This window comes from Antennarius striatus, chromosome 15 (genome assembly GCF_040054535.1).
Source record: "Antennarius striatus isolate MH-2024 chromosome 15, ASM4005453v1, whole genome shotgun sequence".
In the NCBI taxonomy this organism is placed as follows: domain Eukaryota; kingdom Metazoa; phylum Chordata; class Actinopteri; order Lophiiformes; family Antennariidae; genus Antennarius; species Antennarius striatus.
Window position 1 is genome coordinate 3,710,397 of NC_090790.1, and position 19,431 is coordinate 3,729,827.

The 19,431-nt window shown below is 41.3% G+C and overlaps 1 protein-coding gene across 1 annotated transcript in view; it reads right to left on the minus strand.

Annotated features, from left to right (window-relative positions):
- LOC137608507 (ephrin-A5b-like) overlaps positions 1-19,431 on the minus strand; it is a 71,584-nt gene that overhangs the window by 50,386 nt on the left and 1,767 nt on the right. The gene's annotated exons all lie outside the window — the stretch shown is intronic.

Below are 19,431 nucleotides of genomic sequence, written 5' to 3' on the forward strand. Positions count from 1 at the left end.
AGATGCCTTCAAACTGTACCCCCTGATTACACCAGCGCAGGCAGTTACGGTTTTTTAATGGAGTGCCACAGCCTTTCCCATAGTACTCAGCCATTTTGGATGAGGCTTAAAATGTAAATGTGAATGTGATTTACCATGGGAACATCATGGCATTCTTCTTGTTTTGGAGGAGTGTGAAAGGAATCGGACTGAAGCCAGCTCCAAAGAATAGTGAAGTCTAACAGCCAAGAAGCAGTGCACTGAAGCTAAATTGAGAATGCCATATAAATCTTGGCTTTTTAGAGAAAAACATCAACATGCAATCAGACACACTGACACACACACACACTGACACACACACACACACACACACACACACACACACACACACACACACACACACACACACACACACACACACACACACACACACACACACACACACACAAACGCACAGTAGCTCCGCAGCCATGTCTGTTTCCAGCTGATACGTTAATGGTTCAACCAAGGTAGTGCCAGGGAGCCCACACCAGCCCCTGAAAGGCTCTGGTTCTAATGTAGATGACTCCAGTGAACTCATTTATACATCAAGGGCAGAGTTAAAAAACTGAAGGGTGTCCTGTAACTGAACACTTGACTGCCAGTTTGTCAGTGTGTGTGCCAGAATGTGTGAAATGTGTGTGTGCAGCATGTGTGAACGAAAAGTGAAGAGGGATGTGATGCTGGTAGAGAGACAATTAGGGAAAAAAGAGAGGCAGAGATAGCAGCACACGTGTCGGGCAGGACAAGTCATCCCAGAGCTGCACCTATAGGTCAGAAATGTCAGAGGAGAAAGGGGGAGGAAGTGGAGAATGGAAGAGTGTGAAGAGCAGCATAGGAGTGAGGTGAATAGACTTAAGTAGAGGAGGACAGGGACAGCTGCTCATCTCACAGTGGTTGCCGTGGAGGTGAGAGGGAGCCGGTGGCCACTGTGAAAGGAGTGGAGGCAGGGAGGTGGGGAAGGGGGGGGGGGTTCAAGGGGATTTCCTGGGTTTTTATGTCACAGGGTGGAGGACCCGTCTACAAAGCTGACCCCTGACTGCCCAGGCCTGGCCTGATCCTTATCTGCTCCTTCACTCTGCAACAGAAGGGCTCCCACGCACTTTGAGCTGCTACTTCACTGCTCATGTACAAGCATATTGAATGTGGATTTTTTTTTTTTAGTTTGGCTATCCTGTTTGTTTTCACAGCATCTCCCATCTGTGATTAATAAGTGCAATGAGCAGCTCTAAAACCACCGCAGCTACTCAGCTGTGTTCTTAGCCTGTATGAAGTTACTGGTATGTTTGCTTTTTGTTTTACACACAGATTACCTATGATGAATAAAGTCAGACTTTATCACTCCAGGATGTGACAAAGACCAACACAAAATTGAAACCAAAATGAATCACACCCTAAATTCAAAGGATGCAATTTCTCTAGACCAGATGGTGGCATAGTTCATCCTGGTGTGTCTTCTACTCTGTTGCAAAATATCAAGAACATGTCAAAGAACAAGCAACACACAATACTGAAAAGTCCAGTCAAACTTTTAAGAAAAGGAGGAAACGCTTGAAGTGTTCCGATCACAGACATAGCAAACCTACTTTGAGCAGGATGAGCATGCATTGAACAAAACTCAATAACAAAGCTCAATAATCTGCCACTGTTGATGTTGTTGTTTAGTCCATGTATGCCTGCGAGCCTAAAGCATAACAGCCACATGCAAGGTGGGGCAGTACTGTCATTTTACACAGCAAAGCATTGCCTCAATGAAAGACCAATGAAAGGTACAAACTAGGCAAATACTGTTGTTGTGCAAACCCTGACCCTAATCCTAAACCTAATCCTAACCCTAAACTGCTAAATTTCTGATGTTGTGACCTCCCTGCTAACAAGAGACTGTACGCATGTAGCTTCATCTTTCATGACCATGACCATCCTTCTACGACAAGTGTCATCCAAAACACAGAAAGCAGAGGCCCCACAGTACATTTAAGTGTGTTATACATTGCATGTGTGTGACCTTCCCTGCAGTCATACTCTACATCTGAAGCAGTTTGTTTCTATCTGGTTTAACTATTAGCAAGCAGCTAGGAACATCTGACAGGATGGAAATAGCTTATCTCGTATACAACTCCGTCTATGTGACGTGAAAACAGGTCATTATGCGGTTGTGGTAACCATTTGGTGTAATGTGTGAATTCTCCCAGGACATAAAGACTGAGTGGTATTTCACTTCTTTCATTCCGATGAAGCAGAATACAGCATTACCCAAGAGGGAAAATTGAACCCAGCTAAAAGACAAAAGAACGGAACAGGTTCATTAAAGAGTGTAATGATCTTATCCAACCGTCATTCACATATTTGTGTCTTTAGTTCACTGGACAAGTTTAACTGTGTGGAAAACACAGACAAAAATGTGAACGTCTGCAGCCACTTGTTTATTATTTCCTACTCTGGGGTTTTCTTTCATGCGGGCTCTGTCAGCACATGCTAACTGTCGGCCAGGGCCAAACACCCGCAGGGAGCGACCCCTTCCTCAACACCACAGTCTAACACATCATACAGCTTCCTTCTGCCTCCCACTTAACCCTCACCACACACTCAAATATCTTCCCTGCTGCCCAAAAAACAAGAAATACACCAAGACCCAATAAGCATGCCGAGCTGGTGAGAAAATACTGAAAAGTTGGAGAAAAATTGTATGAACCAGACAGACTGAAGCAATGCTGGCGATGCACCAACACACACACACTCTGGTCTGCAGCAGAACAAGGTGTCAGGGCCTGTTAGAGGCCTTTGGCTGGGTGCAGCTTCAGAGTGAGCTGGACAAAAGCGTTGCCTGTCTCCCCTCATTAAGTGATTTAAGATCCCGTGTTCCCCCGATTCCTTTCATTACCTTCCAAAGGGAGCGCACTCAAAAAGACCAACAAGACTGCCAGGACCTGCTGACATGAATGGGAGGAGAGTGGCAGGAAACCAAGTTCATGGCAGAGTACCAGGGTCTAAAGCTGAGCTACGCTAGCTATGCCTATTAGCCTCCATGCTGACGGAGAGGGCATCTAGCTCCAACAAACTGGTGCACGATTGAAGCCTGGCATCTCGGTGGGAAACAGCATCCACTTAATCCATTAACCGTTCCTCCACCGCAGACGGAGCAACGTTTTCCCATGAAGGTTTAGTTAAGCAGAAATGTGTCGTTTCCACATTCCTGGCTAACAAGGCTATCTGGGGAGGTGGGAGAAGACAGGAAAAGATGGAGGAGTTAGATGGCTCATCCAAAAACAACTCCAGGAGAGACGCCACTTTGGTTGAAATGTGTCATAATCATGAAACTAAAGCAAACTATCATATATCACAGTTTGCTGAGAAAACTCCATCAACTATTCACGGTCCAGATTTGTCAACGGTGCTGAAATGTAATAATTCTTTAGCAGCTTTAGCAGGAACTCTCAGTGTTTGCAATTAAAGAAAAAGAAAAAGGTTATTCTGAAGGAACCTCTGAGAAATTGAATATATTTATGAGACATGTAAAAGATAGAAGAGCAGTAGACCAAAGGATTCTCCTGTCTTATATGCTCATTATTCACTCCTTAAAGTCTTTTAATGCCAGAATAAGTCAAATAAATAATGATGTGTCCAGATGCTATAGAAATGACAGAGTCTCTAAAAAGTAGACAGAGTGAAGCGGTTTCAGAGCAGAGAGTACAAAAGAATTCTGCAGCTGTCATAAAAAAAGACCTCCATCTTTTATTAATTTTGTCTTTAAAGCACTAAAAAAGTTAAAAGAATGATTTATGTATGAATTGCGTTGAGTTGTATACCATTTTAACAATACTTTGTCAAATTGAACATTTTCAGGACCTAATAAGAGACCCAAGAGTGACACCGATTTTGTATCTCTCCCATGTGTAGGATTGAATTCAGACACACACACACACACACACACACACACACACACACACACACACACACACACACACACACACACACACACACACACACACACACACACACACACACACACACACACACACACACATTCACACATGTATAAACATACCACACACAGCTTCAATTAACACCTGAAAGGCAGCAGAGCTCCTGTGGGTCATTATGTCATCTGTTAGCATTCATTTTGAAGCTCTGAGAACGCCTCCTCAGATCCAGCGCCGTGTAGGATCCAGCATTTAAGAACCCGCTTTCTTCTGCAGCTTTGATGAACGCGTAGATGTGTTTAATGTTGGTCAACTCTTGGGGCGTCGTGAAAAGCAGCGGGGGAAGCCCCCACCTGAGCCAATGTCAAGGAACCTATAATTCAGTGTAGTCTGATGCTGCGCAGTGCGGCAGCAGAGACGAGGAGGCGAGGAAGAAATCTTTAGCGTGTTCTCAAATAGAAGGAGCCTAATTGGACAGCGAGTGTGGCCTGAAGTGGACAGTACACAGAATGCAGAAAATACACTATTTGGATGTGGTTAAAAAAAAAAAGGATCCTCTAAGGAGCCAAGGTCCAATTAGTGTGGTATACGATGTGGGATCCAAACATTTGTTTACATGAGGCTGTTTTTTCCCTCCACTCTCTCTGGGACAGGGAACCCTGGTTGAATTCCACGGCCGCTCCACAACAGAGTGGGTGTGGCTACACTGCACAAACCTCGGGGCCTTTTGACATTACACTGCACAACCATGAGGTCAGAGGAAGGCTCTTTCTTCCTAGGCACAAAGGCGTGATTTTTCACTCGGCCCGTGAGAACAGCGACAAATAATGAACACTTGGGCCCCTGGTATCACGTTCGGTTTCACACGCGTCAACTCCATTCTGAAGCAGAACAAAAGGGCAGAAGGAGAAACATTTGTGGGGAGGGAACAAGTGTACCAGGGCATGCCATGCAGGGTGAGTCTGATGCATTTTAATGGCAATGATGCTCTTGAGATTAGAAGAAAATTTCAGACATGCAGAGTAGTGTGAACGATTAAGGCCAACAGGCAGACAGACCATGAATGTGAAGGCGTTGTTAAAGCTACTACTTATGGCAGTAATACAGAATAAACAAAATCAAAGTTGCACACGTTCGAAGCATTTGCCAAGGCTGTCGCTCCAAGCAATTATGGATCCTCTATGTTGGCGGGGTCGCTTTCAAATCACTGGGTAGAAGAACAGTCTTCATGAGCATGTGTGGCCTCAAACTGATTTATCTTGGCAACAAGGAGGGAAAGCGTGCATTGAAAACTAAAGACGGGAGACATGACTGGAAGGTAAGGCTCGCCATTTGTGGTTTGGTCTCATTTCTCACCAAACACAGGCTGGAAATCAATTTTAGTTGATTTTACTCACCGTTATTTTACTCAGCTAAGACTCTGTGTGATAAAATACATTAAATAAAAATACATATGTAGGTGTGCACAAATAAACGTGTTACACTGGACTCCTCACAAAGGGACTCCTCAGGCATGAACCAGCCAATGCAAGCAGCTCCCTTCTGTGACATCATCAGCCCGATTGATGATCGTGACCAATCAGCTGGTATTAATGGTATTAATGAACTAGCATGTCATCTCTACCTGCTCTTGTTGAGGGCTTGTAAAGTAAGAAAAGAGACTCTACTCTTGTTGGATCCCTTAGTTATGCTTCATTTGTGTCTTTTTGTCTGGCAAATACACCTCATGTAAAGAAAAGTGTAGATTCCTCATTTATTCATATTATGCAGAAATGCCAAACTGTGTGGATGAGGACAAAAATAAAATATCATCTTTGATATGCATTTAATAAGCGGGGTAGGATCCTTTTGTGCCCCAGAGACAACTGGGATGTAAACCTGTGACTTTCATATTAGACGGCACTGACTGAAAAACTCGTTAGAACCACCAGCACCCAGTTACCCCCTCTGTGTGTCATCTGCCCTGGCAAACTATAAAGTACTGGGGAAAGGCCAGACGGATTAGTGTGCAGTTACACTGACATGAAAAAGCTGCACTTAATTCAAAAGCTCTCATGGATGATTAATCACAAATTATGATCAAACAGCTGACTTACAGGATAATCATACGACACCCTGCTCACAAGCCTGCGTCTGCATCTTCTGCATATCTGCCTCTGTGTGCAGGCACGCATCGCCTGAGTGCAACCAAAAGGTTTGCGTTTGTGTTTGCACTGCCTTCCCGAAGTCTCCAGACTCATTTTCCACAGCAGATTAAATGTGCGTCTGCACACACAGAGAGCAAGCTGGCAAATTAAAGCCAGCAATGTGCTGACAGTCATCTGTGCAGCTCTTTACGCGCAGGACCACAACCAGAACAAGTTTCTCAAAAGAAGATTTACTGATAACCCACAGTCGCAAAATACATTTGGACTGGAAACACCTGTGTCGTCTGAAGGTTGACCAAATAGCCAAACCCCCCAAAGAAGAGCAGGAAAAAGCATTTCCAGGAAAGCTGACCTCCAGTGTTGCAGGCTCAGTGGGCATATGACATATATGTATAGACAGAGAGCTGAGGGAGCTCAGTGGTCAGGAGTGGAGGTTGTGGATCTGACGGCATGAAAAACATCCACACACTGGGGTCATGAGCTCAGGGCTTTACGGCCACCAGAAACCTGATTCTGGGGTCTTTAATTATACAACTACACACCAAAGTATGAACCACAAGTCTTTTGGTCATTTAAGATGCAATCTTTTTCTATTAAATTTTGACGTGTCACTAATTTTGATTATTTTCAAATGCATGTATTTAATTAAGTTAAATATAAATTCTTTTTATAAATATTTGAGACTTTTTGTATTTTTTATATGTATGTTTCCTAAATTTTGTAATTACAAACAAAGAAAAATGGGATATTTCACAAAATGTCAGGTTTCCAACACTGTATTTTTGAGACTTCAACATACAGTAAGTGGCTGATTTGCATGTAGTGTAATAGACTTTGGAATTAGGATGACAGTTGTTGGAGCCCTGGGCAAATTTTATATTTTCAGGATTTAGGACAGAACTTTGAGAACTTGTAACAAGTTTGGAAAGTGCTCCAGACAAAAAAAGGAGAATTTTGGAGGAATTGTACCATATTGTGACTTCGAAACTTTGACGAGCAGAATTTCGGCAAATTAAGCATTTGAAGAGCACTGTTCTGCAGTAACATGGATTTCATATGGTGCTATAACAAATTTAAGCATGATGAGAAATGATTAATTTTGGTAAAGCATGGTATATGTTTGTGTTTGTAAAGCAAAAGCCATGTTTGTGTTTGTAATAAATGTTGGTAGTAGTATCTGTGATAAAGAAACCATAAGCAGGCATAGCTTAGGTTTAAAGCAGTGCTTTCCTTTTTTTTACTCAGAGTGATTTTAAATGTCAGAAACGTGTCTTGAAAGGAAAGAACCAAATGAGATGCACTGGATGAGATAATGAACAAGCAAGAAGCACAGGGAAAGAAAGCAGACTCAGCTCCCTGTAACCTTCTAGCATTTATACTGTGGCAGACTTTGCATCAGAGTGTATGTGTGTGTGTTTGTGTGATGAGTGTGCATCCTTACCACGATAAATAGAGACCATACTGATAGTGATTTATTCAGAGCATTGTTGGCATTTCAGTTTACATCCCTAAGACAGCAGCTTGATGCTGCAGCATGAATTCAACATGCTGCATTAGGAACCCTGGTCCCTTCAGGCAACAGGAATTCTGGGTTATTTCTACCCTGGTGTATCTGGCACAATTTTGGTAATCTGTCTTCAAAGGACCAATGAAAACACCGCAGCTCCATGGCTCATTGGTTGCTGTGTAAAGGGTTACAGTAGTTCTGATTGGTGACTCGCTGAGAGGGGCACACCCCTGTTTCAGATGGGGCGAGGTGGAATTTTTTTTACATATTTATCCATTTTCACTTTTGTGTGGAGGACTTGTAACCTATTTTTTTACATTTTAGGCTCCAAATGAAAACTTACAAAATATTTGGTGACACCAGCAAATGTGAATTAAAACATCTCAGCTGCTCCTCCAACTTCCACTGCTGTCCCTGAAACACTTAACTCAATGCAAGAATTAAATATTTAACATTTTAATCATCTAAATCCAAACTTTATACTCACAGTCTCTCTTGCACATAAAATGAATCAGACAAATGTGATTATTAACAAGAAAGCATCAAAAAGTGCATCTCATGATGGTGCTGCACCATAACACCCCGTCTCCCACTACGCTACTGGGTTGCTGGGCAAACTCTGAAATGGGCCAGCCTCTATACAGGAGTGGATTGGTGGATGGTAAACGTGTGTGACGTGTTAGCCAGCACATCCACCCACCCCCTCGAGTGTTGCGTGTCTAGACCTCGCCAACACTACTCTTGGATGGGCCATGTGACCAAAAAGGACTTCAGCATCCACAATTAACAGATTTTTTGTTGTCTTCATCTACAATCAATTATTTCCTTTAATTCAAGCCTATAATCACACCAGTTCAAATAAGTGGAAGTGAAGAAAAGTGACAGAAACGGAACCCAGCATCAATGACACATGGCTGCATTGAAGGGAGGGTCAACCCTGCAAACAGGCAGATCTCTCTTGGAAAATTATTATTTTCAGTTCTAAGTTAATCGGCAGTCCAGTGATGTCATACTAAATCTACATTTTTAACTACAGCAAAAACATGTTTTATAAAAAAAACAAAAAAATAACTTGAATGTCAAAAAAATAAAAAAAAAACCCTCAGTAATTAAAATGACAACTCAAACAAAATGAATGCATTTTCTGTAAATGTTATAAAATATTTTATGATTTTAAATATAATCTTAAATCATTATTTAATATTAACAATAGTTTATATAGTTTATAATATTTTTTTCCTGAATGCAAAAATTAATTAATTAACATATTGACACATAATTTTAAAATTAAAATTTAGGCAACATATATTACCCATGTGCACTGTAATGTGCAATAAAAAAATTTGTGTAAATAAAATTAAAACTAAAAACAATAAAAATTGCAACGTAGAAAAAAATTAAGTAATAAAATAAAAATACATGAATAAATAAAATCTAAATTCATTTTAAAGAAATTGCAACATAAAAAACTGTTGTGTGCTGTATACAATTTAAATATAAGATACTCTACTTGATTCCATATGGATAAAATAAAACTTGGTTGTAAAAGCCCTGATAATAGAATATCTACATAGATGTAGATAGTAGAAGACACTAAATCAGGGGCAATTCTGGTTTAATTAATAAAAAATCTACAAATTGGAGATATTTTTGGAAATTAATTATTTTTTTAATGCATTTGTCTCCCTCTGATAATATAACACCATAAATTCAATGACACTGTTGTTCATTCTAAAAATAAATAAAAGTATATTTTGAAGAGGAAAAAAAAAATTTGTGAACTTTTGGTGACCAGGCTTTTGCTACAGAAGTCCACTAAAACTTAATAACCACCTCTATCCAGAGCCAGAAATATGAGCACAGAGCCATAAAGACTTCTGATGGAAACCTAAGCAGCCGGCACACTCAGGAAACAAATAAAACATCTTTATGAGCGTGGTTTTATGATCTTTATAGGCACAGCCCCGGTCCAGTGGCCTCTAAGTGCTCTGCTGGACTGCTCTGTGCTTCAGAGCCGACTTCGGACTCGCTACTGTCTGCACCTCCACACACAACACTCTGCACAACTTACTGTCTTCATTAGGCTGGCTGGTGGATAATTACAAGAACACTGTCTGGGAAATTACAATATATCCCCATTAGCAGGGTATGATGTACGTTTTACATATTAAAACTGATAATAGAAACTGGCCTGACACAAAATGCGTTCTGTACGAGTCGTAGTAATGGTTTCTCAGCTATTGTTTGAACGTGTGGTGACTAACAGTTACAAACAACTTTACAATATTAAATCACATTACAATAATTACACAATGTGGTTTCACTTTCCAGAAAATTTAAAAAAAAAATTTTGAAGAATTTTCCTTTTTTCACTTCTTTGATTTTCTGAACTTTTTCTGAACTTTTTTTTATTCCTCATTACAAACTCTTTTTCCCAGCAAAAGTCTAATGTGAAGCAGCGTTTACCGAAAACCACCTCCATTATCTCATCTCTTATTGTTTTCAGGATTATAATGGTTCAGAATGAGATTATTTTTTATGTTTTGACATAAAATTCTTACAATAAAGGTGATCCTTTATTTGGTGGAGTGAATATAGATATTTACTTCAAATTTTCTTCTTTGTCCATTTTTCTTCTTTTGACTCATCTCTAAGGCTACACCCATCGCATGACTTCTCAGAGACCTTTTCTGTAATATCTTTGACATTAAGTCAGAATGATTTTCTTGGGCGAGGTTGGGTGGTGACACTTGTCTCCTGGCTTTATTTGTTCACCAGTTACTTTGAAGCAGCTCATCTCTCACCTCGTCCCTTTTGTTAAACAGACAATCCAGATGTGTTGGGCCATTAGTTCGTCTTTGTAGGTGCTTGTCTCGGTGAGAAATCCACCCTCTCTGGTGATAATGCAAGGACAACTTCACAAACTGCTGCAGGGACAAAGACAGACTTCTGAGGACAGAAACATCCCAACAAGCTCTTTTCCATCCTTCCTTTCCAGCCAAAATCTCTGGAAAATGAAATTATATCAGTTTAACATCAGAAACAATTTTAATTCTAATGAGAATGCAATGGAAGCTGTGAGAAGAGCTGATAAATGAAGCGCCTCCAATCCTGATTCATGGGAGCATAGTACTCCGCTCGAGTGGAGGCTTCTGATTGGTTCGCAAGAGGGAGGGCTGTGATTGGCTGCGGCGGCAACATATTCTGTCCGGACTCAGCGCTGGGACCTGTTACGCCAGATGCCCTGCTCTCGTCCCCTGCAATGTTTGCAGCCCCACGCACGCGATCCCTCGCTCCGCTTGGCTGCACGCTCTCATCGCATTACTTCTGCTATTCTAACTCCTACATCAATTATGCACTAGAATAACTCAGGGCCTTGATGGAGCCAAGACATAAAAGGGGATCATCAGCGCGAGCGCGAGCGGCGTCTACTCGTGCGTTTCCACCGTGATGCTGCTGTGGCCACTGATATGAGAGCCAAGGTGCCAGCTCCTATAGAATGGCCAGTGAGAGAACCACAGCTCATAATGTCATCATTGTGTCAGTGGGTCAATCAGGACTGAGACAGACCTCAGCTACTCCATAAAGGCCTACAATAAACTTATTTCTATTCATCAGGTTTTGGTAGTGTTTGAGTTGCTTTGCAATACAATGTTGTCACACATCAAACATCTATTTAAGAGCTAAGTAGATGCTGAAATGAAAGCACCCCTTTAAAAACGTTCATCTTCAAGTTCTGATCCCTCAAAGTCTTTTGGACCGCTGCTAACTTGACAGATTTATAATCCTCAACTCATCAAGTCGACCTCACAGATAGATTGTTTCTTTTAGGACTTCAGACTTATATCTATTCATCAATTGACATACAGTATTTTCAGCACTATAAGGCTTTTAATTTTCTCAAAAACCAACAATGCACCTTAGAATCCAGTTTGTCGTATATATGGAAAAATGTTTAAAATAGCCCATTCATTGAAGGTGCACGTTATAATCCAGAAAATACTGTAAGTGACAAAATAATGATAAAGTGGCCATAAATTTGGGAAGATTCAATGGATTTCATCAACATCACAAGGTTTTTTTGGGGCTAGAATTTAGCTGTAAAACTTTAAACATTAAGCAAAAAAGTGAAATCAGTCCATGTAGAAAGGAGACTTTGGTTTTGACAGAATTTTTTGGATTTACTGGAGAGTGACTGAATTTTGAAAACAATAAAAACTTAAGCATAGCGCTCCATGAGAATCAAGATTTTTTTTTTTAATCATTCGGATGAACTCATTCATCACTTCATTAAAAAAACACATAAAATCCCCTCTTAATTTAACAATTTTCCACATCTTTGGAAAAACCAGACTTCAGAGTCCATCCACAGGCGAAACGACTTTTGTTGCAGTCATAATGACATCATGGGAAAGTGCTTTATTCTTTGGGCTGAGTTCTAGATCAGAACAGTTAAGAACACGCTCAAGTGACATCCCAGGATTCGTAACCTACTTTTGTTCCCCGATTCAAAATGGAGTCGAATTTGGAAAATGGCTGCCTGTTCTGCTCGCTCCGCCACACAGCGTTTTACAGAAAAGGGCGAAGAGGAAGAGAAAGTCAGCCACGTCTACGGAAAGTATAATGATCTTGCCAGTCTGAGATTTCAATTAATGACCCAACAATTCCAGTTGTGCAATGAAAAAATAACAAAAACAGCTTAATCACACTCATTCATCAGCAAAGAAACATAGGCCAGGAAAGAGTTTGCGAAAAAAAAAAAAAAACAGCCGACATAAAGCCGACCCCTCTATTAAAGTCATGGCGGCCCTGACCTGGATTCCTCCTGATTGCGTGTGAAGGTTTGTCCAGACTCCACCGTGAGATCACAAACAGCTTTTTAAATATTTCATAGTTCCCAAAGCACCAAGTATGTAGAAATCTACCAGGAGGGAAACACTTGGGGTCCCAAGCGGATCACAGAACCACATGAAAGGTTCTGCAAAGTCACAACAAGTAAATGAAACAACAACGCAGATAAATAACAGAAGTCCTTTTTTGAAATTTTTACCGCAGGAGCGCAGGAGCTTGAAAATGGTTTTTTTTTTAAAAGTAGAAACATCTCTGTTCTATGAAAAACAGAGCTAAAAACCATGTGACGATAAACCCAACACCCAAACGACACAAAGCTTGACTTAGAGAAACAAAACTTATGACGTATAGCAGGGTCCATTAAGACACACACTGCTTCATCACCACACATCTTGTGGCCTGTCCCTGTGGCTGAAAGAAAACCTTGCTCCATCACCCCGTCATCCACATGATTCACAAATCCTGGATATAATAATAACGCTCTCACATATCAGCTACGGCTAATTTATTCCAAAAAATACAAAAAGTGAAAAGTCAGCAGCCATTTGAAATCAGGAAATATCATGCCGATGGGGACTCGCACGTACTTTTTTGTTTCGGGCCTCCCTCCAAAGCCGCACTGACCCACACGTAGATCCAGAAACATTTACTTGGAGGTTTTTGCCCTGCTGTCAAAATGATCACATTTGCTTTTCATCAAGTCTGTACTCTACGCCAATTTACAGTTCAGCTGTGATCGGATAAGATTTCAAACTACTGACAAGTCATTTTCATCATTACCTCCATTTATCTTAAATCAGAAGGGACAGAAGTCTTCTTCATCAGCATAACGGTATCTGTGATGGAGTGACTGACTTCAGGACTAATGAATCAAATCAAACACAACAAACTGTTTTTAGTCCCAAATCAGGCTTAAAATCAGGAGACTGATTGAAAACAGAGCTGATAAGATTAATCGTGTTCTCCAGAAGCCTCATCTTCTCTGTTCACATACTTTAGATTTAAAGTAATGACTGCTAAAAGTCTGCCAGAAGAAAGTCATAGCAGCATTGTGTTTCCGGTATAAATAAACTGATTTTAACAATTTTCTCTGCAGAGAATCAAATGTAAATGAAATCAAATGTTCTGATACAGCCAACATAAAGATTTCATGGCTTGTAAAATAGCTTGAAATAAACTGATTTGTGAAATAATTGCAGGGAAAACAAGAGCATGACACTTTCAGGACACTTTTTTTTTTTACAGGGCCAGTATTTGATTTGATATATACATTGATCCTCCATCAGCCGCTGGATTCCAATTTAACCCGTGTGGCTTGACAAACCTCATAAACTTGTGTTTCATTATTTGTCAGTATTGAGGAGAACCTTGAAAGGATGCAGCGGCGACGGCAGCGGCTGAACACTTGCCCCGCCATTTTTTTGATACTGGCTGAAACCCTACAAACGGGAGCAGCCTTGTCCAGTCTGTTAGCAGCTTAGTGGCTCTTTAGGACCTTTTTGGAAGCAGTTTTTAGAAGCTTTGCTGCAGTCATTAGGAGCTAAGGCTGATTAATGTGAATGGTCAGGCAGGGTCTGGCTTTCTAAGGAAGAACACAGAGGGTGAAGGGTCCCACAGGAAGTGTTTTGTGTCTCTACACAAAGGGAGGGATGACCTGTTAAGCCCCTTAGAGCCTCTTTGCTAATACCCTCACCGGTCCCTACAAAGACACAGGGGATGCCATTTCACCACTCACATTTAAACAGCACACAAAAAAAAGCCCCACTAAGATTATAACGGCAGAAAAGTGAACCTCTGTGCAGCGGAGTGAGACTGAGATTAGGTCTGAAGAGTCCCCCGCTAATCCATTGACTGTCAAGCATATCAAACACAAGATCCCAAATTCACACACAGCATCTGATCCGGACACAGTATATTTTCTCACGTCACTATTTTGCCATTAGTTTTATTTTCTTAACTGAGAATCTTTCACTGTTGTTTCCTTTCCAGGCACTACAAACACTAGAAACTCTGGACTGGACTGAATTACATGATTTTGCACATTTGTTTCCAGGATGGAAAAAAAAAATTAGTAAATTATTTTATTTTATCTTCACTTTTAAGAAACTGACACTCCCAAATAGAATTTTTCAAAAGTATTTTGATGTCTTTGATCAGGAGGAAAAGAAACAATTTCTATCAGAAATGATGTCACTGTGCCAGTAGAGAAGTGTGTGATGTAAAAAAAATAAATTCTAGATGGAGAGGACACTCTGAGACTCCGATTCTCATTTAGAGAACAAGTCGATTTGTATCAGAAAACAGGCTAAAAATGATATGTGAAGATGACTTTATTTTATGTGTCAAACAACTCGACTCCTATTCAAAACACAGTTTGAATATAATATAATTTAAGTTTTTTCAGCGAAGGTGCAAGATTTTGAGACAACAAAGATCCCTCCCCTCTCAATTCTGGAGAAGTCAGGAGCCAGGCTGACAAAGTACATTTTCTCAGCATAGGTTTCCATATTTTGGGGTTATTTTACCAAAAAAGAATTCAAGACCTTGCTGGTTAGGTTGATTTAAGTTACACATTTTTTGGCCTCTACACAGAAAAAAATTATGAACAGAGAACAGAGAAAGCTCAATTTTCATGGCTTCTGTGACAGTAAATTCCAAAACATATCTTAAAATACGACGACTACTTTGATTTACTGACCAAACCCTTATTTTGGGGGGAAAAAAACAACAACTTAAACTGAAAAAAAATCCATTTGATGGAAAAAAGGGACAAAGAAATCACCCAACATGCAATTCTGGTCATCACAACATGCAATCTGGAAAGGAACCTTGCCGTAAACCAATAAACCTTCCATACTTATTAGTAACCCCTCATCACTAGTTCCTGTCAATCACCCTGCAGCCTGAGGGCCTCGCCTTATTAGTCACAGCAAAAAAAAAGGGGGGGGGGTGTTCATGAGCAGCTTCTCTCTGCAGGCGGGGTCAAAGAGAGCTTGAGGAATGACGGCCATCTCCATGAGACAACTGTTCCCAGCTCAGGATATGAAGCCCACGGTTAAACTGACCTCCAGCTTCCTATTCTGAAGACAGAAGTGATTAAAGTCCACAGAACGGAAGGAAACTGACGGTATGAAAAATTAAATAAGGGAAATTTCCCTTCAGTGGTGTGAGGCTCTTTCCAGTCCTGAAAGCCTGAAGTGCAGTGAGGAGATTTAATGTTCCTGCACCCTTTAATAAAATGAGAGATAAACCTCAGATAAGAAGCCTTTCCTCAGTTTATTGACAGTTCCCGAAGCCTCTCCTCAGGAAACCTCATTCAGAATGCATCCTTTGATGCCTTTACATATGACATCTCCTCAGGGTGGAAACACCAGCTCTGACCCCACCCCAGGAGTCAGCAGCCCAGGACGCTGCTCTCCTGTCATAGCCCCTGGCCTCCTTCACAGACGTTTCTCTCACCTCTGTCCATCCTGCTCCACCTCCAGTAACACCACCTCTCCCATCTCCTTTCCCTACGCTAGAAAGCTGGCGATCGGCCGCCGAGCACTATGAGGTAAACAATAGTTGCCTTTCAGGCTCTCTGTGTCGGTGCTGGCAGAGGGCTGCAGTCCTGAGACCCGGTCAGTATTTGGATGCGGTTGCCTTTCTGTGTCCATTTTTAATACGAGCGGAATCTAGCAGCAGGGAGCCGGGGGAAAGGCTGAGAGGGGAAAGCAAGGGTAAACACTGGGAACAATGCAAACAGAGTAACTCAGAGCGCCACTGGGAAACTATCACAGCATCAGCTCGCCGGAGTATTGTTTCTTTAAGTGGAGATTAAAAGAGAGCATTATAATCTCTGAGAGACACAAGAGAGTATGAGAAGAAATGTGTCAAGTCAAGGAGCTTACTCTCATTTCTGAGGCATTAGCTTAACAAAAACAATCAAACGTGTCCAAGAACAGGACGTCCAGAGAGAGGAAACACCATTCGGATCATCAATGACCACATTCATATCAAACATGAAAACATGCTACTGAAACAGTTCTTTGATTGTCTTATTTCTCCATATACTGCATCTGCTGGGGGGAAAGCTTTGGACGGGCATTATCAAGGATTAAAGGAAACCCCTGGGGTGACAGTGCTCTCCCTGAACACTGGAATCCCTCTCTCCCCAGCTGTCGGGTCGTTAGTCCCACCCAATGAGGTTCTTTGATGAAGGGAGGTATCAGTTTCCATGGCGTCCCAGACACAAACAGCTTGAGAGATTAGGGACGGAACTCGGCCCTGATTCTCTGCTGATCCCACCTATCAGCAACAAATAAACACCTTGAGCCACGACAATGCCTGCATGTAGACCATATGGACCCGGGTGGCTTTTAATGAAGCAGCTAAATAGCTGGTGAGCAGGGAATTCACTAATAGCTCCTTGTCAGAACAGCAGTAAATACCCCACTCATACACTTTATTCCATCATTGGTTCCCGACACAGACGGCGAAGCTGACAAGGAACATCTGTGGCTCATTTTTCTTACATGAGTTTTCCCTCCACAGATTCTATAGTTCTTAGCTTTGAATTTCTTGTCTTTGTGATTTTGCACTGATGCCACATAATAAAACATACTTAATACAAGCTTTATAGGCTGTAACTAATGACTTTATTAATATATAAGTAAAACTTTATTGAATACACCAAAAGACTCCTGTCTGGATCTTTCTGCTGTATGTAATCTAATACCATTTCCTTTATAAAGGGGTTATAAATCAGAATTGAGTGTTCATAGCTCATGGAGCTTTAGCGACAGTTCAGTAAGGATTGTGCGTATTCTAAAAATAATGATTATTCCCTTCATGAAGCAGCTATAAACCGAACAATGGCTAATTAGGCTGTGAATTCTACGTCTGACATTAGCCTCCAGCTGACCGCTGTACCTGCTGCATGGGCCTCAGGTTACAAATAACATTTTCATTGTTTATTATGCATCTGCTAGAAAATGTTAATCCTTTTAATTGTCTTTATTAGTATATCATGGACTACACAGTTACACAGGTCTTTAAAATTTTAAACTTCAGTGTTCTACGTCTTAGTTATGATCACTCATGGCCAGCATGAAAACAAAACTGCATTATTGTCAATATGCATTAATCCTTATTACATTTTGCATGATAATATAGAGTACACAATCACAAAAAGTCCCACATAATATTTATTCATATTTGTCCAAACCTGTTTTTCGAAATGTGGCGCTCATGCGCCAAACAACCCTGAATTATTGCCTGATTCTGAGTAGGAGGAACAATAAGAAACATTTCCCTGCACTGTGTTATATTTGACTGATAAAAATAGCAGAATGGAAAAATTACCTGAAGCCTTCTGAGAGAAACCTGTCATAAACTCAAGAGTCATTATATCAATTTATGATTGCTCTTTCTGTCTATGAAGGCTCCCTGATACTGCGTTTGTGTTTAATTTCATTACCTATAGCTGATGTGAGCTACTTTCTGTCACTTTGGGAGACTTTTCCAACTCCAGGCAGAGTTGAAACCTCCTCGGAGCTGTAAATCCCTCCTCTGCCTCGCAGAACTCTGCTCCTGTGAGTCTAATCAGCAACAAGCATCAACGCAAAGGAGACACATCCCTGAGATGAAAGCACAGCACACATGGATGCGTACTTAGCTAAAATTGCAATAACACTCCTTTCAGGCCATTTGAAACAATAGTAAAGCATGAAAATGACATTATTTTTCCATTTTTCACGACTGACTTCCTATTTCAATTCCAGTACTCCTGTAGGGGAATTTCATGAATGGCTGAGTATGGACTGCTGCTCGGGATACCATTTTCCCCGACTTGGGTCAAAAATGCACCAGAGACGACAGAACGGGGGGGGTCGGAAAGCTCATCTGGAAGTTGGGACTGTACCGCAGCAGGTTCCCAGAGCTCCAATACAGAATATAGTTACATTAAACAGCAGGGATCCGAGGTCCACTAGCTTGTATGGAATACTGTTAGGTTCTGCTAGGGGTCAGGGGGCCCCCTGGCTTTGAGCGTGGCCCTCTCTTATATTATACAGCCCAGGTCAGGTTTAGATTAAAGTCATGAATGAGAAAAGGAGACAGTCATTTAGAGTTACTCATTTATTTAGCCTCCTTTCTGCAGAGACAAAGCCCAGGCAGGGTGCCGTGCCAGGGCCGTCAACGGGCCCCATGGCCAGCGGTACTGCCCCGATTTTGACCCTGACAACAGTCTACCCTGTGCTGCTTAACCCACAACTCGCCTGGTTACTACCGAGTGTGTGACCTCAGCATGTGTGGATCTCTCACAAGATCAAGGCCCACGCTGCGCCTTGGCCACAGCTGAAATACCCCTGTGTACCCCTTATTGTGTGTCCCAGCGTGGGCCAAGAGGGGGGTAGAAGGAATAGAGGGGGGCAAAACTTGGATGGGGGGATCATGGCAACAACGAAACCAGACTTGGGAACCATTTGAAGGCCAAGAAGGGAAAAAAAAAGAGAAGCCCGAGTGGGACAGAAAGCTCTTATCAGAATCACTGTCTGTCTGTTAGAGGACCAGGAACTCTGTCAGCCTCTGATGCCATCAAACATTTGCATTTAGATCATCAACATGCTGTCACTTCAACTCCTCAGAAGCCCCAAAAAAAGGTTTTTTTTTTCTGTCCTGGAGAGAAAATGATATGTTGGTTGGCATCATGCCCAAAACGTTACAACCCAACAGAGGTGAAAGTATTCCTCTCTTAACTGAAACAAAGTGACATACACTTATTATATCACTATTTGTTCAAGTGCACAAACAGAGAGACACTGATGGACGCACACACCGAAGAAGGTTAGAGAGATAGATAGATATATACTTTATTAATCCTGGAGGAAATTGCACAAGGTTATGAGGAGAAATTTCACTTTGGTAAAAAAAAACAAAAAACAACTGGAAGAATCTGGGCTCATGTGAAAAGAATTACTGGACAAACTTCTGATAATTAAAAGCAGAA